Here is a 23,833-nt window from a genome sequence, read left to right as displayed (position 1 = left end):
TTCCCTACTTTATATCCTCAAGATTTATCCATTGGCTCTTTTTTAAACATTATACTGAGAGGAGAGAAAGAAGAAAGTGTCCGTTTGTGAAGTTTCTACTGGAACCCCCTGTTCTGTTTTCTCCTGGAGCATTTGCTGAACAAAGCCGGGGCCTTGAACACAGGTCAAAGCACTTTGCTCTTCTGTTGTCTCCCATTCTGTGTGCACACGCAAACATGTTTCAAGTTTAGCAAGCACTGATCCATTGTATTAAAGTACTGAACAGTTCCCTTCCTGTAACCTCTACCCACTCCAGTCTATCCAGTACACTCCGAAGCTGTCTATCCAAAACACAAATGTGGTTGTATCATTCCCATGTATTAAATTCGGTGAATCCCCAATACTGCCATCTGTAAATTCCTTGGCATATAAGGTTTTCCAAAATCTGATCTCTCCATCCAACTCTACCCATATTTTCTAATATTTTACTCTCGCCACACACATTCTCTGCCAGAAAATAATGCTCATCATTGTTGAGATACTCCTGTTTTTCATTCAGTTCATTTAGAATATTTATTGAGTGCCTATGAGTTAGATCTTTTGTTAGGCTTTGGAGATAGAAGAGTGACAAATACTATCGCTTAGCCTCATGTGATTTTCCTGTAATGGAGACTGGAAGGTAAATAGCCAATTACTAAACAGTATTGTTAGTGTTGGAATCAGAGCCCCTAATTACTTTACATGTCTGCTTCTCCCATTGGATTAGAAACTCATTAAGGGCAAGAACTGTGACTGATTCGCCCTCCTATTCTCAGTAGTACTTAATAAATATTTATGAATGCATAAATCGACTTGAAACTCCCACCTCTCAAGGGTTCCATTAAATATGTATGTGAAAAGATACCATAAACTTCAAATGTTAGCTTTTATGTTAATGTGGTTCTTCTACCTCTAATTCTTCCTCTAATGATTCTTATTGAATGTTTTTCCTTCTGAAAGCATTTCTAGACTGTTTACTTTCAGTTCTGTCTGTAATTACCATTGTGTCAGAACCCTGACCTTATATTCAGAACCCTGGCCTATATTTTTAAAGTACCTATTCATCTGAGTTTTCTGTTAGCTTGAAATCAACATATTTAAAATCAACTTAGACCTCCCTTCTTATCCCTTTACCAACCAAAATGATGGAATGAAACTGCTTCTACCTCTGCCTTTTCTGTCACAGTTGTCTTTTTTTTTTTTTAATACCCTCACCTCCCCATCCTACCCCCGCTTTTTTGGCCTTAGTTCCCCGACCAAGAATTGAACTCAGGCCACCTGCAGTGTGAGTGCAGAATCTTAACAACTGACTCACCAGGCAAGTCCACTATTGTCATTCTTAAAGTGATCCAGTGGTATCTTTGATTTATTCCTTAGCCTTGCCTCCTTAGCCTTGCCAAGTCCTCCCGAGACTTGTCCTTTGGGATGTCTCTTTTCTAGCTCTACGTTTTCACTTCCTTTTCATTTTCACTATGGCACTTACAACAGCCTTTATTGCCATTCATGCAGGGCTGATATCTGTTGGTTGGACTACAGAAAATAACTCATGATGATGAACCCCGTAATAATATGAACTCAGACATAATACAATTGACATTTGGCTCCCTAACCTCCCACCACCTCCAGTTTGGCTAACTGCAAACTTACTCTTATTATTTGATTAAGTCTTAGAATAATGCAACCTCAGGTTTTTGTGATTGAATATATTAGACCTTACAGTTGTATGGCAGAATTTTACAATACTCTGGGTAGATGTTGTAATAGTGCAATAAGCAAAGGTTTAACCCATTAGAATTTTCAATAGAAATTTCAATATTAGCCCATTAGTTAAAGTTAATTGTGTAGAATGTTTAATGGGCATCTTGTCATAGAGATATCTGGGAAGCATTTGCAGTACTACCTGCCATGGCATGCACATATAAAGCACTCTGTGCTTTAGGAGAATGACCAGTTTATTACCTTTGCTCTCTATTTGTTACTGTACACAAAAATATATCTGAAGATTGGAAAATTGGTATAATGAAGATATTTAGATCTCAATGGGCAAAGTAGTACTAATGGTAAGCTGCCAAAGTAATTTATAAGTCTCAACAAAACATGAAGTCACATAGTAGGAAGTGTAAATTTGGAATAGTTAAATATTTGAAAAGTAAAAATGTACAGATTTAGCTTTAGTAAATTCTAACAGCTGTCCATATTTTACAAGAAATAAATGATTTATTGAAGTTGACAGATTAAGTCAATTAACCACAAAGAGTTAGACAAAACCAAAAGAACCTGAAAATGAAGCAGAAGATAATTGAGACAAGGCAAACTAGCTATTCCAGGAGACAAACTAACAAATTTTCTAATACATTTTATGAACATGCATTTGTTATTTGATAACAGACATGGAAGTGTAATTTTTTTCTTTTCTTTTTTGGCTGCACTATGCAACATGTGAGATCTTAGTTCCCCTACCAGGGATAGAACCTGTGCTCCCCTGAAGTGGGAGCATGGACTCGCAACCACTGAACCAACAAGGAAGTCCTGAAAGCGTGATTTTTTAAAGTTTGTTCAACTTATTACATCTTGAAACTTGGCCATTTAAGTTTACAAAGCTCTGAATTGGAGATGAACAAAAATAAAATAGCATTCACTACATGACTTAGCACTAAAGGTATAAAATGCACAATTTTAGACACTTATAAAGCTTAGAAAAAATTTGAGTATAATTGCTGATAGTTCAGAAGGAACTAAGGATTAAGCACCATAAAGACTTATTTAGGAGAAATTCTCAATTTATTGAGGCCACAAGTCACCTATGATTATCAATTTAATGAGGACGTTGTTGGGAGAATTGAGTGCAGTTTACTGTGTTACATGACTGAGACAGGTGTATCATTTAGCTAGTGAATGCTGCAACAAACAAAAGATCAAACCAATAATTTCCTCTTGCCTTGGAGTATCATCATAGCATATACGGATAATTAATGTTACCGGCTTGTTTTACTGGAATCCCCTCTTCTTTCAGTCCATGTTGCACACAACTGCCAAAGTAATCTTAATTTGCTTTCATTTTGTGCCTCTGTTCATAAATCATTTCCTTATAGAATAAACACTTTAGTTTCACAGTCAAAGCTCCCTATAATCTGTTTCTCATCTTATCTCCCACTATCCCTTCACTTCAGTTAAGCCTGACTGTTCATTCTTGGCTACTAACATTATACATTCCCACCTTCATGCTTGTACTCATATACTTGTTTCTGAAATGTCCCCCTGCCACCCATTGAATCTGCTCTATCCCTAAAAGCCTAACTGAAGATTTTTGTTCCAAATCAAAATGTCTTTATACTAATTAAAAATGCCAATAGATGAAACAAGCCACTCCCACCATTCAGATAAAAAGTGAGTCAGAGGATGGCATTAGCGAAGTACTTAGTAGAGATCCTCCAAAGCGAAGCTTAAACATGGTCATTAATTAAGTTAATAAATAGCCACTAAATGGCATATGATTGACTCAATAAAGTCCTTTTGTTACTCTCAGCAGACCCATTGCTCTCCTATAGTGAGTGAGGTGCTGACTCCTCTGTGGGGCAGCAGGAAAACATTTCTTTAAAAGGGATATGTAACAGTGTTTCTCCAACTTGAATACTATACCATCTCCTTTAAAGGAAAACTATCCTGGGCCTCTACTTTCGATCTCGGTTATTTTTGTTAACACTGTTGTGTGCTCAAACATGTCTGACTCTTTGTGACCCCACGGACTGTAGCCTGCCAGGCTTCTCTGTCCTTGGGATTGCCCTGTCCAGAATACTGGAGTGGGTTGCCATTTCCTCCTCCAGGTGATCTTCCCAACCCAGGGACTGGACCCATATCCTGTATTGTGGGCAGGATTAGACTTAGGACCACTGAATCACCAGGGAAGCGTGTTACACTGTTATGTGTGTCAAATCATAAGCTGCTACCAGGGACACCTTTGTTGTTAATTAGCCATTCTCCTATCGTAATTGTACCTGATCATATTCCTGTTTCATTTTGGTGAATTATGTCTTGCCAGCTGTTTACAGCCAAGGTACCCTGCCTTCGAATATGGAAGCCAAAGGATCTTAGGAGGTTGCTGTCTCCTGCTCACTGCCTAGGTATAGTTGAAAGGTGATGCATGACCATTTGATTGAGATCAAACCAGTCAATCGTAAAGGAAATCAGTCCTTAATATTCATTGGAGGACTGATGCTGAAGCCAAAACTTCAATACTTTGGCCACCTAATTTGAAGAACTGACTCATTGGAGAAGACCCTGATGCTAGGAAAGATTGAAGGCAGGAGGAGAAGGGGACAACAGAGGATGAGATGGTTGGATGGCATCACTGACTTGATGGACATGAGTTTGAGCAAGCTCCAGGAGTTGGTGATGGACAGGGAAGCCTGGCGTGCTGCAGTCCATGGGATCGCAAAGAGTCAGATATGACTGAGCGACTGATCTGAATTGAACATGACCTAATCCTAACCAGCTGGATTCTGTCTCCATTCTTGAGTGGAGAAAACTGCTGGAGTTCACTCACCTGCTAGGAATCTGACCAAGCAACTAAACAGTACCTGCTGTTTTGGTTCTTGTCCAGTTCTTGTTCTGTCTTGTTCCAGTTCTTGGTTCTATCTTGTTCCAGTTCCATCTTGGTTCTTTGTCCTAAACCTGAACCTGGTGCTCCAACCCGCCTGTTACACTGTGAGCTATCCAGTATCCTCCCAATATATCCCCTTTGTTCTTAAGTTAGACAGATCTCCAGCTTATGGGGATTTCCCTGGTGGCACCAATGGTAAAGAATCTGCCTGCAATGCAGGAGACCCGGGTTCCACCCCTGGGTCGGGAAGATCTCCTGGAGAAGGAAATGGCAACTCACTCCAGTATTCTTGCCTGGAGAATCCCATGGGCAGAGGAGCCTGGTGGGCTACAGTCCATGGGGCCGCAAAGAATTGGACATGACTGAGCAACTAAACCTTCCAAGGTATAGGAAGAGAAGAGAAAACACAAGGTTGTTTAAGAGACTATAGTCTGTTACCAACTGTGTGAAAATGGAATAAAAGAAAAGTATTTGCACAAATTATCTCTAGGGTAGGAACTGAGGGACAGAAACTGAAAATCAGAGTAGCCAGAGTGACTTTTCACTGTACACCTATTGACTGCTTTTGACTTTTGAAGCTTGGGACTGTGTTATATATTCAAACATTGAACATTTTTTAAGTCACAAAAGCAATAAGCAAGAACTATCGGAAAGTCCTAAGCAGATAATTTTTCAAGGGTGGCTACTTAGCATTCGGTGTTCAAGGATGACCTCTCTGAGGAAGCAGATGTAAGTTAAGCTCTGAGTGATTTAAAAAAAAAAAGAAGGCTATACCACAATCCTGGTGAAAAGCAATCGAAGCAAAAGGAATCCAAAGATCTTAAGGTAGGAAAGCGCTTGAGTAAGGATTTGGGGCTTTAATCTAAGTACAATTGGGAAGCCAGTGGAAGGTTTCAAGAAAGGGAGTAACTGGATTTAATTTACCTTTATAAAAGATTGTTCTGGCATCTGAGTAGAGGATGGGTTTATAGAGGGCAAGGAGAAGAGGTGAAGAGACCTTTAAGGAGGGTGTTAGAATATCCCATGAGAGGTGATGGTATCTGAAACAAGGATTATAGCACAGGATACAGTATGAAGAGGTTCAGCTGGGGACAATTTTCAAAGTGGAGCTGATAGGAATCACTGGTGTGTACAAAATAGAGTTAATAAAAAGAGGAATCAAGGATGACTGCTAGATTTTTTTTAAGATATTAAATAGTAATATCAAATTAGATTTAGAAAGGCAGGGGAAAAACAACTTTTAGGGGGGAATTAGAGATGGCTATGAGATATCCTAGAGAGATGTCAAGAAGGTATCTGCAGGCACAAACTTAGATAGCGTTCAGAGAAGAGATCAAGAAAGGCTGGAAGCTGGATTTGTGACCCATTGACATGAAGTCATAGGATTGAATAAGCTCACCACCTATGGATAGTGTGTGAATAAGGAAAAGAAGGGGATCAGCACTGATCCCTGGGCACTTCTACTCCTGTTTTTTGGAAACGGCTGTATTGATTCACACATCACAAATTTTTTAAAGTGTACAATTCAGTGGGTTTAGTATATTCACCGGAGAAGGCAATGGCACCCCACTCAAGTATTCTTCTCTGGACAATCCCATGGACGGAGGAGCCTGGCAGGCTGCAGTCCATGGGGTCGCTACAAGCCGGACACGACTGAGCGACTTCGCTTTCACTTTTCACTTTCATGCTTTGGAGAAGGATATGGCAACCCACTCCAGTATTCTTGCCTGGAGAATCCCAGGAACGGCGGAGCCTGGTGGGCTGCTGTCTGTGTGGTTGCACAGAGTCGGACACGACTGAAGCGACTTAGCAGCAGCAGCAGCATATTCATGGATTTAAGCAACCATCACCACAATCTAATTTTATAACATTTTTGCTTCCCCTAAAAGAAACCTCCATCACTATTAGCATTCACTCCCCATTTCCCTGTCTCCATCCTTAACACCCGCTCTGTGCAGTGCTTAGTTGTTCAGTAGTGTCTGACGCTTTGCGACCCCATGGTCTGTAGCCCGCCAGGCTCCTCTGTCCAGAGGGATTCTCCAGGCAAGAATACTGGAGTGCGTTGCATGCCCTCCTCCAGGAGATCTTCCCAACCTCGGGACTGAACCCAGGTCTCCCACATTGCAGGCGGATTCTTTACCATCTGAGCCACCAGGGAAGCCCCAATGTTCACACTAGGCAGGCAGCCACTAATCTACTTTTTGTGTGAGTTGCCTGTTCTGAATGTTTCATATAAATGGAATCATACACTATATGGCCTTTTGTGACTGGCTGCTTTCACTTAGCATGTTTTCAAGATTCATACATACTATTATCATAACTTCAATCATTTTTAAGCCTGAATTAGTTTATTATATGAAAATACCATATTTTGTTTTATCTATTCATCAGTTGGTGGACCTTTAAGTTATTTTTACTTTTGGTTTTTATAAGTAATGCTGCTATGAACATTTGTGTATGAGTTTTTCTGTGAATGTAGATTTTCATTTCTCTTGGGTAATATTATGGACTGAAAGGTTGTGTTCCCCCCCCCCCAAATGTATATGTTTAAGCCTCAACCTTTAGTATTTCTGTATTTAGAGGTAGGATCTTCATGTAAGTAATTAAGGCTAAATGAGGTCGTAAGGGTGAGGATCTGATCCAATTGAATTAATTTTCTTCTAAGAAGAGACTCGAGAGAGCCCTGTTCTGTCTTTACACCATGCGAGGACCCACCAAGAAGGCAGCCACCACAAACCAGGAAGAGAGCTGTCACCAGGAACCAGACCACCTGGTGTTCCCATCTCTCTCAGAGTCATCTGCAGTTTGTTATGATCCACAGTCAAAGGCTGCAGCATAGTCAATGAAATAGAAGTAGATGTTTTTCTGGAATTTCAGATTCCAGAGGGGAAAAAAAATATGCTGTGGAAAAAAAAAAATATATATATCTGTTGTAAAATCCACTCAATCTGTGTATTTTATTACAGCAACCCAAGCCAACTAAGAAAGTTAAATACTCAGCTGAGTCGTATGGTACATTTGTTCCATAGGACTGGAAGAGGTCAATCCTCATTCCAATTCCCAAGAAGGACAGTATGAAAGAACGTTCAGACCTCTGGACAATTGCACTCATCTCCCACACTAGTAAGGTTATGCTCAAAATCCTCCAAGTTATGCTTCAGCATTATATGAACCGACAACTTTCGGATGTTCAGACTGAGTTTAGAAAAGGCAGAGGAACCGGAGATCAAATGGCCAACATTTTCTGGATCATAGAGAAAGCAAGGGAATTCCAGAAAAACATCTACTTCAGTTTCACTGACTGCACTAAAGACTTTGACTTTGTGGATCATAAGAAACTGTGGATAACTCTTATAGAGATGGGAATACCAGACCATCTGAACTGTCTCCTAAGAAATGTGTATGCGGGACAAGAAGCAAGAGTTAGAACCTTGTATGAAACGACTGACTGGTTCAGAATTGAAAAAGGAGTATAACAAGGCTGTTTATTGTTTCCCTGTTTACTTATTAAGAAAACTAGCATCATGTCATCCGCTCCCATCACTTCATGGCAAATAGAAGGAGAAAAGGTGGAAGCAGTGACAGATTTCCTCTTCTTGGGCTCCAAAATCACTGCCAATGGTGACTGCAGCCATAAGATTAGAAGATGATTGCTTTTTGGCAGGAAAGCTATAACAAACCTAGACAGTGTACTAAAAAGCAAAGACATCACTTTGCCAACAAAGGTCCATATAATCAGGGTCTTTCCAGTAGTCATATGTGGATGTGAGAGCTGGACAAGAAAGAAGCCAGAGTGCTGAACTGTGGTTCTGGAGAAGCCTCTTGAGAGTTCCTTGGAAAGCAGGGAGACCAAACCAGTCAATCTTGAAGGAAATCAACCCTGCATACTCTTTAGAAGAACTGATGATGAAGCTGAAGCTCCAGTACTTTGGCCACCTGATGTGAACAGTTGATTCATTGGAAAAGACCCTGATGCTGGGAAGGACTGAAGGCAGAAGGAGAAGAGGGCAACAGAGGATGAGTCAGTTGGATGGCATCACCGACTCAATGGACATGAACTTGGGCAAACTCAAGGAGGGTGAGGGACAGGAAAGCCCAGTGTGCTGCAGCCCATGGAATGGTGAAGAGTCAGACACGACTCAGTGACTGAATAGCACAGGTAATTGATTAAATCACACTTAAGTGATTTAATGTGGCAAAACCAACTGTATACTCTTAAGTATATAGTAGCAAACTAATTTTTAAGATTTTTTTTCCTCCCTCTATTTTTTTCTTTTTTTTAGCCATGTTGTATGGTATGTGGGATCTTAGTTCCCTGATCAGGGATCAAACCTGTGGAGCCTTAACCACTGGACCACCATTTTCCTCTATTTTTTCATCTTTAGTTGTAGAAAGGTACTCAAGCCACTTTGTGTTTTCTTGCCTCAGGGAAATATTATGGTGATAAAGCTAAAAGAAGTCTCTTGTAAGACACTTCCCTTTCTGAATTAATTTTTCTACAGCCTGAGCCTGTTAAAGAGATCAGGCTAGGTGTACTGGAGGGAGACACAAAGGAAAGAAGCAGAAACTGTAAGGGCAAACAGAACAGAGGAGAGAGGAGAGATTGCTGGGAAGGGAACAAAAAGCCAGAAGTTCCCATGTAATGGGATGGTATTCAAGTAGTTAAACAATACTTCACAGAAGATGAACTAGACAATAACATTTCCCCTCTCTTCCTGTGACAGGCAGCAGAAAGGTGCCAGGCTTTGAGGGATCATTATGGGCTTCAACAATAAACCAACCAATGGTGTCTATGATGCCTGGAGTCGAGATGCCCTCAGGCACCTCTTAAATCTCCTAGAAGCTGCTCTAACTATGAGAGGTAAGGAGGTGCCAACACTGACCTAGATTAAATTTTCTTCTAGCCCTGCAAAAGGATGTTCCAAAAGAACATTCATCCTTTTCAAGATGCTGGACTGAGTATATGGTTATCTTTTCTCCCTCTTGGGAGAATACCGAAAGGAAAGGAAGAGAATATAAAGACTAAAATATCAAAATACCATTGAGAATGGAAGGACTTTATTAATGGATGAGAAATTAAAAAAAAAAAAATCTGAAATACAGAAAGCAGAAAGACTGCTGACTGATGAAAGCTGTGGGGATATGGTCCGAGCTAAGGCTATGTAGAGAAGGGGTTGTGGACCCAGCAGGCTCAGGAGAACCAGAAGTGCTTGGCAGAATAAGGGTCCCTCCCCCCAGTGATGTTCACATCCTCACCCCCAGAACTGATTAATATATTAGATTATATGGCAAAGGAGAAATAAGTTTGGAGAGAAATTATTGTTGGTAAGTGATGATCTCAAAATAGGGAGATTATCCTGAATTATTCAGGTGGACCCATCAGTAACTACAAGTTTCTTCAAAGTGGAAGAAGGAGGAAGAAGAGGAGAATCAGAGAATGAGATCTGAGGTTGGAACCAAAGACAGAGTGGTGTGATAAGAAGGACTGAACCCATCATTTCTAATTTTGAATATGGAAGAAGGGGACTACAAGCCACAGAATGCAGGCAGCTCCTCGAAACTAAAGGCAAGGAAGCAGTTTCTCCCTTGGAGTCTCCAGAAGGGAACATAGCCCTGCTGAGACCTTGAGAAGTGATGGGCTTCTACAGAACTCTGTAATAAATAGATGTAGTTTTTTTTTTTTTTCCAGATTATAGATGTAGTTTTAAGCTACTAAGATTGTGGTAACATGAAACTAACTGGAACAACTCTGTACTTGCTGGAGTAATAAATGTGGACGAAAACAAATTAATTGATAGTCTGTAAATTGAAGGGTATATCCCCTTACACTACCTCTTTGTTATACTCCAGTGGGCAAACTACATCATCACTGTCAGATGTTTATCTTTTTAGAGAACTACAAGTTAAGTTTATAGGAAGAATTTGAGTAAATAGGGAAGGTATTGATGCCAAAGAGCTACATTCTTCTGTCCTGGCATTTGGTAGCCTTCCTGGACCATGATGGTTGCTCCCTTCCCACTCACATGACATTGAAACTGAACTAGTCAGCCAGCCAGCTCTGCCTGCATAAGCTGAGTTCCCATTAGTTCATGTTTAGCATTCCTCCTGCCTCATTCTATCTAAAACATAAATGGACAATCAGAAAGGCCTACATATTTATAGAATACCTGCAGTATGACAGAGGAAGACCAAGGTAAAAAAAAAAGAGACTTTTCTGGTGGTTCAGTAGTTAAGAATCTGCCTTGCAATGCAGGGTATGCAGGTTCAATACCTGGGTGGGGAACTAAGATCCCATATGCTGTAGTCTGCAGCCAAAAAAAAACAAGCAAAAACAGAACAAGAATAACACAGAAAAACTTAATTTAGAGGAAACAGGAACAATTAAGGGAGCAGAAAACACCTTAAAACAAAATAAGACAAACCATAATCTGTAAGTAATATCACTGGAGAGATTTGAGAAGATACTGAATTGAATCTATGGCAGAGTCATTGTTTATCTACTGAACAGTCATTACTCATTTCTTCCTTATGAAAAGAGCCCTGATATTTTCCCCATGTTGCATGGCCATGTGTTTCAGGGGGAACAGAATTCTCTTTTCTTTGAGGGGGCTTCCCAGGTAGCACTAGTAGTAAAGGACCCACCTGCCAATGCAGAAGACATAAGAGACACGGGTTCGATCCCTGGGTCGGGAAGATCCCCTGGAGGAGGACATCACAACCCACTCCAGTATTCTTTCCTGGAGAATACCATAGAAGAGGAGCCTGGTTGGTTACCTCTATAGTGTTGCAAAGAGTCAGACTTGACTGACGCAGCTTAGCGTGCACACATGAGGGAGCTTAGTTTTCATCACATAAGTTCTTCAACAGATTGGGTGAGGCTCACCCACATTATGGAGGGCAATCCCCTTGATTCAGAGTGTACTGATTTAACAGTTGATCTGATCTAAGACATACCTTCACAGCAACATGGAGACTGGTGTTAGAAGAAATATCTGGGTACAGTGGCCTAGCCAAGAGGACATATAACTACTTGCTAGGATGAGAAGCTGCACGTTAGGAGGTACCAAAGGAAGGAAGGAAGGAAGAAGGCTGGAGGGAACTTTGCATGGTAAACATCTGCCACTGTGAAGTTCCCAGTGGAAATCTGACTTCCTTGTGATAGAGCTGTGAGGAAGACAGCTATGGAAGAAGATTGTAAAATGTTACAGGAAAAGTACTAGCCTTTTATTTTATTTTTCTTATAAAAATCATTTTCAGGATGTCCTTATGAGCAATTACTTACAGCCTCAACTCCTATGGTGTCCAGTTAGACACTGTGAAATCAAATAAATCTATGGCTATTGAGTGGGTTTAACTGATCTTGATTTTCTCTTAAGTTACCCCACAACTCCAAGGGGCTTCTGTACTAAAGTAGGTGTCATGCATGTAGATAGCTGGCAGGTACGTAAAACATCGCTAATTATTAGGGAAATGGAAATCGAAACTACAGTGAGGTACCTTACTCTGGGCAGAATGGCCATCATTAAAATCTCCAAATAACAGATGCTAGAGAAGCTGTGGAGAAAGGGGAACTCATCTACTCTTGGTGGAATTGTAAATTGGTGTAGCCAATATGCAAAACAGTACAGAGGTTCCTCAAAAACTAAATGTTTGGAATTTCCTGGCATGCAGTGATTAGGACTTGGTACTTCACTGCTGTAGCAGGGTTCAGCCCCTGGTCGGGGAACTAAGATCTCACAAGGCTTGTGGCATGGCCAAAAGAAGAAAGAAAAAAAGCTACATTCACCCAGTGTTCATAGCAGCACTGTTTTCAATAGCCAAGACATGGAAGCAACCTAAGTGTGAATCAACAGATGAATGGGTATAGAAAATGTGGTATATATACACAATGGAATACTACTCAGTCATAAAAAGAATGGACCATGTATTTACAGCAACGTGGATGGGTCTATAGATTATCATACTAAGTGAAGTAAGTCAGAAAGAGAAAGATAAATTCTGTATGATATCACATATGTGGAATCTAAAATGACACAAATGAACTTGTCTACAGCATAGAAACAGATCCACGGACTGAACAGACTTGTGGATGCCAAGGAGAAGGGAAGCTGGTAGAGGGCTGGATTGGGAGTTTGGGATTAGCAGATGCAAACTATTATATGTAGAATTGATAAACAACAAAGTCCTACTGTATAGCACAGGGAACTATGTTCAGTTCCTGTGATAAACCATAATGGGGAAGAATACGAAAAAGAATGTATATATGTATGTGTGTGTAGAAGTGAATCACTTTGCCGTACACAGAAATTAACATTGTAAATCAACTTTAGTTCAGTAATTTTTTTTTAAAGAAAAATAGGTATCATGGTCCCAATAAAAAGATCAAGAAAGTAGATGCAGTCACTGAGAGAGTATGTACCATAAGGACAGTTATCAAGGAGGGAGCAGTTAATGGAATGAGGAAATGATGAAGGAAGAAGAGAACAACTAGTTGACATTCTTAATCTGCACTCCATGGTCTTCTCTGGGGCCCATTAACAATCTTCAAAGGATTAATTAACTCCCTAAAACTATATGCAAAATTTACACATATGTGGATAGCTGTTATCAGATTTCCAAAGTGACTTTTCACTCACTGTCAACAACAGCAACAACATCAACAAAGAAAAGAAAAAGGAAAAAATAACTACGGGAAAGAAACTGTGGTTTCAAGAAGTGAACCATTATAGTATTGCTGTAATGCAGCAGAGATACCCAATAGGATATTAACTGAAAAATGTTCCATCAGTAGGCAATTAGAAGGTCTCTTCTTTGAATGGTCATTGAACTGTGCTCCCTCAACCTCCTTTCCACTGCAGTCTGGCTTCTGAGGCCACTACTCTACCAAAACTGCTCTTGTCAATGACACTGACATTTATTTTGTGAAATCTAGTGAATAGTTCTTTCTTCTCATCTTATATGACTTCTCAGTAGCTGTGACTCCACAGTCTTCCAGCAGTCTGCTTCAACTTTTCTGGCTTAAGCCACCATTTCCTTTTGTGCCCTAGATGAAATGACTACAATAGCCCATAAGTGACTCCCCCTCCCCTTTTTCTTTGGCTATGCAGCTTGCAAGATCTTAGTTCTCCATCATGAGATGTAATCCAGGCCCAGGCAGTGAAAGCACCAAGTCCTAACCATTGACCACAAGGAAATTCCCCATCAATGACCCTCTTAACCCTCCCTCAACCCTGCCTCCCACTCCTGTTATCCTATGGAACTAGAAGGATCTTTCAGTTTATTTTTTCTTTTTTTACCTTGTTTGATTCTTCTTATCTTGCAGTTGTCAGTTCAAATGTCACCTTGAAAGTTATCCTTCTCTTACTTTCCTACTTTAAGTTGCTAACATTATCATTGAACCATCTATTTTTTTAAATTGCACCTCACACAATCTGAAATTGTCTTATTCTTTTTATTTATGTGTCATCTGCCTCATATCATTAAGACATACATTTTTTTTCCAGGACTGGAACATTGCATCTCTTTTTCTCTGCTAGACCTCTAGTGTCTAAAAATAGTGCTTGGTGCAGAATTGGCACTTGCTGACTTGATGCATGAATGATGGCACTCAAAATGAATTGCATTGCAAAGATTTTATAGTTTAAGTTTGTGCTTTTTTGATACAGTGCTTTAAATATGATTTATACAGCAAAGGTGGGTAAGTAACCATATCAACCTATTCTATTGAGAAATCAAGGGATATGAGGACTAAAAAATCACCTTGACGACCTGAAGTTAGTGTTGATATTTGAAAGATAGTTGTGGAAGAACTGGAGGGAAAAGAGCAGCCAGAAGGCCAGGCTAAAAAGGATTAAAGTGAGAGGAGGGTGAGGAATGAGAGACAGAATGTAGAGATTTCTTTCAGGGGAAAATTTAGCAGAGAAAACATTTCAAAAAGATAACATGGTTGAGGGAGCAGTATACAGGATCACTGTCTAGAGAAAGGGACTTAAGGCAGAGAAGTGTCATTCTTTCATTCTAGGCAAAACCAGCCAACTATTGCCGCAGCTCAGTGGAGACAGGAAATATTTTACAAAGAAAAGGAATATGCATGCTTCTATATCCATGGGGCTGGTTTGAATTTGGTGGATGCCAATAATTTTCAAAAACTATGGTCATTCTCTACCAAAAGATAACTTAAAATTCGCAAGTTTAAAAAGGGCACAGCTCTTCTCAGGACACAGATGAATGTTAGTAAATAACTTATCTTTATTCTGCTTCAGTTTTTGTCTAAATTGGGGTCAATGGTGTCCTCCAACCTTCATGAGTGCAAGAGGCTTAATCAAAATAAACAGTGATAAAGCCTATCTGATAAAGCCATCTGTGTCAAACCTGTAGTCTAACAAAATTTATTAAGTTGCTGAATTAAGGGAAACTACCCACCAGAGGAATTCAAGGAGTTTAACTCACAAAAAGGGGAGGGGGGAAAACAGGAAGAAGCAGACATAGCATAGAATTTGGTGGAGTATAGATAAGAATTTAGCAGGCTCAAGACTGAGCTATGAAGTTGACCCCAAGGTCATGTGTTCTCGAAAACTATTAATATAAAGTTAAATGTGGACTGTTACATTTGAAAATACCTTATTTGAAGCAGTATGCCTGGGTTGGCAAAGTGTCAGAATGATCCCTAGGACTCAGCTCTGCCAGGCAGACATACGATATTCCATGATTACTGATATGATTTCACACAACAAAGCTTCTGAAAGTTTGTTTTTGGAACAAGGTTTCTTAACCTATGTCCTTTCATTAATCAACAAAAGCAGTTTTTACAGCTTCATAAGGGGCATCTCTATGTGTTGAAATTCTGTTTAATTTTGACATTCAGCTTAAAGGCCACCTCCCTGAAGTGTTATTCAGTTTCACTTTGGTTGGAATAAAGGCCTTTTAAAAGCAATAACTATACTATGGACATGATACGCTTTAATCATGTACCAGACTCCGCGACGGGGAAACGTTTATATATCCGTCATCTCATTTGATCTTCCGGAGAAGGCAATAGCACCCTACTCCAGTACTCTTGCCTGGAAAATCCGATGGCCGGAGGAGCCTGGTGGGCTGCCGTCTAAGGGGTCGCACAGAGTCGGACACGACTAACGCGACTTAGCAGCAGCAGCAGCATTTGATCTTCACAACTCTTGAGATATGAGAAAACTGTTAGAAATTAACATGTCTATGGAATTTCCTTTTCTATTACTGCGTTTACTTTCATTCTGCCTTACGATTCAGCACTTTAAATTTTCTTCCCCTAGCGTTTGAGGCATCAACACTAGTTTCTTTTCTATGACCACCACAGGCTTCCTACGTGGTAAATTCTCCACGAACATGGAACTGAATCTCATACGGGACTTGTAACTCGCTTCCGTGATAACTAGTAAGCTGGAAGGAGCGCATTCCTTCTTTCTGTCATCGCAAATTTCGGGGGCATAGCGGGCTCAGCACAGGGGCCGAGTGTTTGGCTGAGTTTCCACGGGCTGACCACACCTCCGGCTACCCAGACTCTAGAGTTGATATTCATCGCTAAGATTCAGCTGCCTCAGCTCCCGCCCTCGGGGGCGGGACTTCCTGTCTTCCTAAAGGAGCACTTCCGACTAGAGCCGGAAGCTGCCTTGGGGCAAAGCGCGTGCCCGGGGCTGTCGCTCAGACCACCCTGACTGGCTGCAGGCAGGTGAGCTTGGGGGTGAGTCTGGGTAGCGCAGGAACCATGCATTGCTAGCTGGCTCGTGACCAGTGCAACTCTGCAGGGCTCTCGGTCTTTTTTCCCTTTCTTAGAACTTCCCAGATTGCCGGGCGCGGTCCGCTCCCTGAGTCTTTGACCGAATCCATCTGCACTTAGTCTTTGACCGAATCCCCCTGCATTCGCGGGGTCGGGCGGGGTCTCGGGCCTGGGCCTCCTGCGGGCGAGCGGGACACCCTGCATTGCACTTCACCGAAAAGCCTATTGACTTGTCACTTGGAAATAGGTGAAAATGGTACAGGCGACCCACGACTTGGTGTCAGGTTAGAGAACCAACTCTGACCTTTTAAATCGTTTAACATTTATGATGAAGGAGAAAGAATGTTAAGTGGGTGGAGAAGGTATTTACAAGTTTTACCTAGTATTCACTACTGACAAGAGGACTGTTCTAGGTTGTGGGTGGATCCAAATGAGGGTGTGGTATCCCTGTCCCTAAAGAAACTACAGTCCCGTTGTGAAAACAGGACTCACAAATGCCAGACTGTTAGAGAAAGAGTCGACAGATTCAGAGTACAGACTTCTCTTTTGTCTCGCGTTAATATAGCCATGAGGACTGCTGTTTGTTATTTGTCTCAGCTTTTTTCATCTTTTTTAGTTTTAACCTTTTTGTATACTTTATAAATAGCATATTGCTGGGTATTTTTTTTTTTTAATCTAAGTGGACAGCCTGAACCTTTTGACTGGCAGCCTTATTGTACTTATATTCAAAGTCATTGAGGTATTCAAGCCACAACCTTTTGAGTCATCCTTGAGTCATCTCTTTCACACACACATGTAATCTATGAGCAGCAAATCCAGGAACTCAACCTTCAGAATCTATCCAGAGAATCAGGCCCTTCTCACCACCTCCCCTTACCGAAACTGCAGCTATCTTTCACCTGGATTCCTGCAGTAGGCACCTAACCAGTCTGCTTTTTCTTATTTCAGCCTCCCCATCACATCTAAAGTGATTCTTCTTTTAAAAAAAATCAGATTATCTCCCTCCTCGCGCAAAACTCTCCACGGACTTCCCATTTCACTCAGATTGAAAGCCAGGTTGTTTAGAATGACCCTCAAGGTGCTTTCTGATCCCGCCCTTGTCATATCTCTGATCTAATCTCCAGCTCCTCTGCCTCTTTACTTTGATGCCTCAGGCACATCCTAATGTCAAGATATTCACACTTGCAGTTCCTTTGTCTGAATGTCCACACGGTTTAATCCCTTCCCTCCTTCATATATATATTTTTTTAACTTTACCTTTTCAGTGAGGACTTCCCTGGCCATAGGCTTCCCTTGCATTTCCATTGTACTCATCCTCCTCCTGCATATCACCGTATGACCTGCTGTGGGATTGGTTCATTTCTCTGGATCAGCAGTGTTTACCCTGCTACCATAGAAGCTTATTTATGAGAGCTGGTATTTTTCTGTATTTTGTTTACAGCTGTATCTCTAGTGCTTAAAACAATACCTGGCTTTTTAGTGGGCTCTCTATAGTATAATTGTTGAAAAACCTTTTTTTGCCATTTTATAATTTGTACTTTCTGCTCTTTTTCTCTTTCCTTGCCTTTTTTTGAATTGAGGTTTTGTTTTATCATCTCTTTTTCCTTCTACTTGTTTGAAGATATGTTATTCTATGTACTTTATTTCTGTTCTTATAGTGGTTAATTTTAATTTTATTGTGGTTAAAAATTAATGTAGTTAATTTTAATTTTACTGTGCATAATTGAAACTAATCAGAAAACTTTGCAAAACAGTATTGTTTTTACCTGTAAGTTGCTAGTTTTTTAACAGGCTTCTTGGATATCTCAGTATTTATTTTTGTAAGATGTAAATGTTCAATAAAACTAGTAGTTATTATTTTCTGGTGGTCTTCATTTTTTTCCTTTTTGGTTTATTACAAAGTAAATTTGTCATATACATTAATAAAATATTTACTGTATACTTAGCACTCAAAATTTTGTTTTTAAATATACTTTTCCTCCCTTACCTTTTTGCTCTGAAATGTGCAAAAGAGTCCACTAGAAAATATGAGATGTTATTATGAAATGAATATTGCCTAGAAAGTAATAGAGACTACCAGAAAGGGAATTTTAAGTTTGCTGGTTATTAGGAGCAGGTGGAATGAATTTGTGGAAGAGTTATATGGGAAGATTTGGTGGTATTTGAAAGTATGTGGAGAAAAGGCACAACCTGGTTCATTGATTTTATTAGTTCTGTTTTGTATAGTTGTGTCATAAAAATTGTAGGTTTGGTATGGATTAAGGCATTGGTGTTTGAGAGAGAAGATATGCCTACAGCCTCTTCAGAAAACCTAAAGCTTTTTGGAGGCACTGCTTAAAATGATGTGAGACAATTCAGTGTGTGAGGGCCAAGGAATACTGTGAGGATGTAGTGGAACTTTGACATGGTCTTTGACATTAGGTATGATGTGCATAGAGGACAGCAGGACATTATGCCAAGTGAAGTAAGCTGGTCACCAAAAGACAGCTGTATGCTTTGACTTCTATGACATATTTAGAGTAGGCAAGTTAATAGAAATGGAAGGTGGGAGCTGGGGAGAGGAGGTTATAGGAGTTGTTTAATGGATATAGATTTTCAGTTTTGCAAGACAAAAAAATTTTGGTGATTGGTTGCACAGCAGTGGGTAAATGTATATAATGCCACTGAACTGTGCACTTAATAATGGTTAAGGTAATAAATTGTATGGTATGTGTATTTTACAACAGTTCAGTTTCTTTTTAAAAAGGACTGCAGATGGGTTTCTTAAAAATTTGGCTATTAAAAAAATAAAATAAAATTTGGTTATTAAAACTCAGAAGTTGTTACATTTTAGGTGGTCGTTTTTGCCCATACTATTCAAAGGTATTGTATTCCCACTTTCTGTAGTTTCCCAACCGGAATCTCCAATCAGTGAAACCCTGCTAGGTTTCAGGACCTGGAAAGCTTGTTCTCTTAATTTCCACTGCATATTTCCATCAGCTTAATCAGAATGGTTTCCACATGGAATCTGCCTCACTGTTAACCCTCCTGTTTCTTCTGAGTTACTGAATTTGATCCTTAACATTACTAATTCTAGGCCTTAATTGTTTGCTGTTAGTTATCTCTCCTCATTAAACTCTTAAGTTCCTTACAAGAGACCATCTTCTACTTGCTTATAATCTTGGTGACAGAAAGGTTAATGAGTGTCAGAATCCATAGCTTGTAAGTGCCTGAGCCAGAATTACTACCTAGAGCTCCTGAATCTCAGTGAAGCATGTTTCCTGTTGATGTTTTCCACTTGATAAATGTCAACATGTGAATGATACTTTAGACCTCATGCTAAATTATTTTAGTACAATTTTGAACAAATAGCAGGAAAGATAAAGCAAAATATGTTTAGAAAGATAACAATACATATTGAAAAGCTTTTATCTAAAATTAATTCACCAAGTGCCAGTGTTCTCACTTTTTTTGTTGGGCATCAAGCATCTTTTTGGATCCCTTGGTGGCTGAACAAGGTAGGAGATGTGGTAACTGAATCAGTACCTACTGGTGGAATAGGCTCACTGAGATTAGACTTCCCCATGTCAACTACTGTTATTCTTTTTAATTAAATTTTTATTTTATATAAGAGTTTAGTTGATTTACAGTGTTGCATTAGTTTCAGGTGTATAGCACCTGATTCAGTTATACATATATCCTTTTTCAGATTCTTCTTTCTCTTTCCCCCTTCCTTTCCCCTCTGGTAACCATAAGTATTTTCAGAGTCTGGAGTTCTGTTTTTGTTTTGTAAATAAGTTCATTTGCATTTTTAGATTCCACATAGGATATAGGATATAAGATATAATGTTTCTGTCTGACTTAGTTCACTTAATATGATGATATATATAGGTTCATCCATGTTGCTGCAAGTGGCATTGTTCCATCCTTTTTTATGGCTGAATAATATTCCATTGCCTATATGCACCACATCTTATTTATCCATTCCTCTGTCAGTGGTCATTTAGGTTGCTTCCATGTCTTGACTGTAGTGGTTGGATGGCATCACTGACTTAATGGCCATGAGTTTGAGCAAGCTCCGGGAGTTGGTGATGAACAGGGAAGCCTGGCATGCTGCAGTCCACAGGATCACAAAGAGTTGGACATGATTGAGCAACTGAACTGAACTGAAATAGTGCTGCTATGAACATTGTGTGCATGTGTCTTTTCAAATTATAGTTTTCTCCATATTCATGGGCTTCCCAGGAGATTCAGTGGTAAAGAATCTGTTGGCCAGGGCAGGAGACGCAGGAGACACAGGTTCAGTGCCTGGATCAGGAAGGCCCCCTGGAGGAGGAAATGACAACCCATTCCAGTATTCTTGCTTGGGAAATACCATGGACAGAGGAGCCTGGTGGGCTCCAGTCCATAGCGTCGCAAAGAGTCAGACACAACTGAGGACAGCCAGATACATTCCTGGAGTGGGATTGCTGGATCATACGATAGGCCTATTTTTAGTTTTTTTAAAGGAAACTCCATACTGTTCTCTATAATTGTACCAATTTACATTCCCAACAACAGTGTAGGGAGGTTCACTCTTCTCCACACCCTTTCTAGCATTTATTGTTTGTAGACTTTAAAAATATATATTTATTTATTTTGGGCTGTGCTGAGTCTTTGTTGCTGCCTGTGGGCTTTCTCTGGTTGCAATGCATGGACCTCATTGCGGTGACTTTTCATGTTGTGGAGCTTGGCCTCTAGGGTGTGTGGGCTTCATTAGTTGCAGCACGTGGGCTTAGTAGTTGTGGCACGTGGACTTAGTTTCTCTGCTGCATGTGGGATCTTCCCAGACCAGGGATCAAGCCCATGTCCCCTGCATTGACAGGCCTATTCTTAACCACTGGACCACCTGGGAAGTCCCCGTTTGTAGACTTTTTCATGGTCTTGCTGCTAGCTGTGAGGTGATACCTCATAATTTTGATTTGCACTTCTCTAATAATTAGAGACGTTGAGCCTCTTTTCATGTGCTTTTTGGCCATATGTGTGTCTTTGGAGAAATGTCTATTTAGATCTTCTGCCAGTTTTTTAATTGGACTTTTTTTAAAAAAACATAACTACATCAACTATTTGTAGATTTTGGAGAATAATCCCTTGTCAGTTGTCTCATTTGTAAATATTTTCTCCCGTTTTGTGGGTCGTCTTTTCATTTTGTTTATGGTTTCTTTTGCTCTGCAAAAGCTTTTAAGTTTTTTTTTGTTTGGCTCTGCTGAATCTTTGTTGGTGAATGGGCTCGTCTCTAGTTGCGGTGACCGGGGCTACTCCAGTTGCGGTGCGCAGGCTTCTCATTGCAGTGGTCTCAGTTGTGCTGATGTGCTGGCCCAGTTGCTGTGATGCACGGACTAAGTTGCACCACAGCACGTGGGGTCTTTCTGGACCAAGGCTCAAACCCTGCACTGGCAGGTGGGTTCTTCACCACTGAGCCGTCAGGGAAACCCCTGTTACTGGACTTTCTGTCCGGGTCTGTTGTTCTGTATTGCTGTTTTTATGCCAGTGCCATCCGTACTTTTAATTGCTATAGCATTTTCTAAAGTCAGGGAGCCTGATTCTTCCACCTTTGTTTTTCTTTCTCAGGATCATTTTAGCTATTACTGGTCTTTTGTGTTTCCATACACATTTCAAAAATTTTTGTTCTAGTTCTGTGAAAGATTCCATTGGTAATTTGATGGGGATTGCATTGAGTGTGAAGATTACCTTGGGTAGTATGTTCATTTTAACTGAATTGATTCTTCAGTCCAAGAACATGGTATATTTTTCTGTGGCATCTTCAGTGTTTTCTTTTTCTACCACCCCCCGCACCATCTTCAGTTCCTTTCATCATGATCATATAGTCTTCAGACTATAGGTCTTCTGCCTCCTTTAGTAGTTTTATTCCTAGGTATCTTATTCTTTTGATGTCGTGATAAATGGGATTATTTCCTTAATTTCTCTTTCACTAATGTGTAGAATGCAGCAGACTTTTGTGTATTAATTTAGATTTTTTTGTATATTTGTTTGTGTTTTTTGGATGTGCTGCACGGCATATGTGATCATAGCTTCCTCAACCAGGGATTAAACCCATGGCCCTGGCAGTGGAAGCACGGAGCCTTAACCACTGGACTGCCAGAGCCCTTCTGTGTATTAATTTTGTATCCTGCAACTTTACCAAATTCATTAATTAGCTCAGCAGTTTTCTGGTAGCATCTTTATGATTTCATATGTAAGAGTTCATAGTAAGAGTTGGACATGACTGAGCAACTGAACTGAACTGATGTCATCTACCGTTACAGTTTGGGCTCCTTTTATTTATTTACTTTTTCTTCTCTCATTGCTGTGGCTAGGACTTCAAGGTATGTTGAATAAAAGCGGAAAGAGTGGATATCCTTGTCTGGTTCCTGGTCTTATAGGAAAGGCTTTCTGCTTTTCACCATTGAGTATGATGTTAGCCATTGGCTTGTTATATATGACTTTTATTATGTTGAGATAAGTTCCCTCTATGTCCACTTTCTGAAGAGTTCTTATCATGAATGAATAAGTGTTGAATTTTATCACAAGCATTTTCTGTATCTGTTGAGATGATCATATGGTTTTTGTTCTTCAATTTGTTATAATGTGGTGTATCACCCTGATTGATTTGCAGATATTGAAAAATCCTTCATCCCAGGAATAAATCTCACTTAATAATCTAGTGTATGATCTATTTAATGCCTCGTTTGGTTCAGTTTGCTGGTATTTTGTTGAAGGTTTTTGCATCTATATTCATCAGTGATATTGGCTTGTAATTTTCTTTTTTTGTGGTATCTCTGTCTGGTTTTTGCATCAGTGGCGGTAGCCTAATACAATGAGTTTGGGGGTATTCCTTCCTCTGCAAGCTTTCCGAAGAGTTTCAAAAGGATAGGTATTCAGTTCAGTCCAGTCACTCAGTCGTGTCCGACTCTTTGCAAGCCAGTGAGCTGCAGCACGGCAGGCCTCCCTACCCAACACCAACTACCGGAGCCCACCCACTCATGCCCGTTGAGTCGGTGATGCCATCCAACCATCTCATCCTTTGTCGTCCCCCTTTCTTCCTGCCCTCAATCTTTCCCGGCATCAGGGTCTTTTCAAATGAGTCAACTCTTCGCATGAGGTGGCCAAAGTATTGGCGTTTCAGCTTCAGCATGAGTCCTTTCAATGAACACCCAGGACTGATCTCCTTTAGGATGGACTGGTTGGATCTCCTTGCAGTCCAAGGGACTCTCAAGAGTCTTCTCCAACACCACAGTTCAAAAGCATCAATTCTTTGGCACTCAGATTTCTTTATAGTCCGACTCTCACATATATACATGACCACTGGAAAAACCACAGCCTTGCCTAGATGGACCTTTGTCGGCAAAGTAATGTCTCTGCTTTTTAATATGCTGTCTAGGTTGGTCATAACTTTCCTTCCAAGGAGCAAGCGTTTTTTAATTTCATGGCTGTAGTCACCATCT

The 23,833-nt window shown here is 40.3% G+C and overlaps 1 protein-coding gene across 1 annotated transcript in view; it reads left to right on the top strand.

The window, feature by feature from the left end:
• The first annotated feature begins 16,219 nt into the window (after window positions 1-16,219).
• TBCE (tubulin folding cofactor E) overlaps window positions 16,220-23,833 on the top strand; it is an 82,218-nt gene continuing 74,604 nt past the window's right edge. Inside the window, exon 1 of the mRNA XM_070471059.1 lies at window positions 16,220-16,322. The gene's annotated coding sequence lies outside the window, so the exon portion shown is untranslated. The remainder of the gene's footprint in view (window positions 16,323-23,833) is intronic.

The sequence above is a fragment of the Odocoileus virginianus genome, chromosome 7 (genome assembly GCF_023699985.2).
Source record: "Odocoileus virginianus isolate 20LAN1187 ecotype Illinois chromosome 7, Ovbor_1.2, whole genome shotgun sequence".
In the NCBI taxonomy this organism is placed as follows: domain Eukaryota; kingdom Metazoa; phylum Chordata; class Mammalia; order Artiodactyla; family Cervidae; genus Odocoileus; species Odocoileus virginianus.
This window is presented reverse-complemented; position numbering and strand designations above follow the sequence as displayed.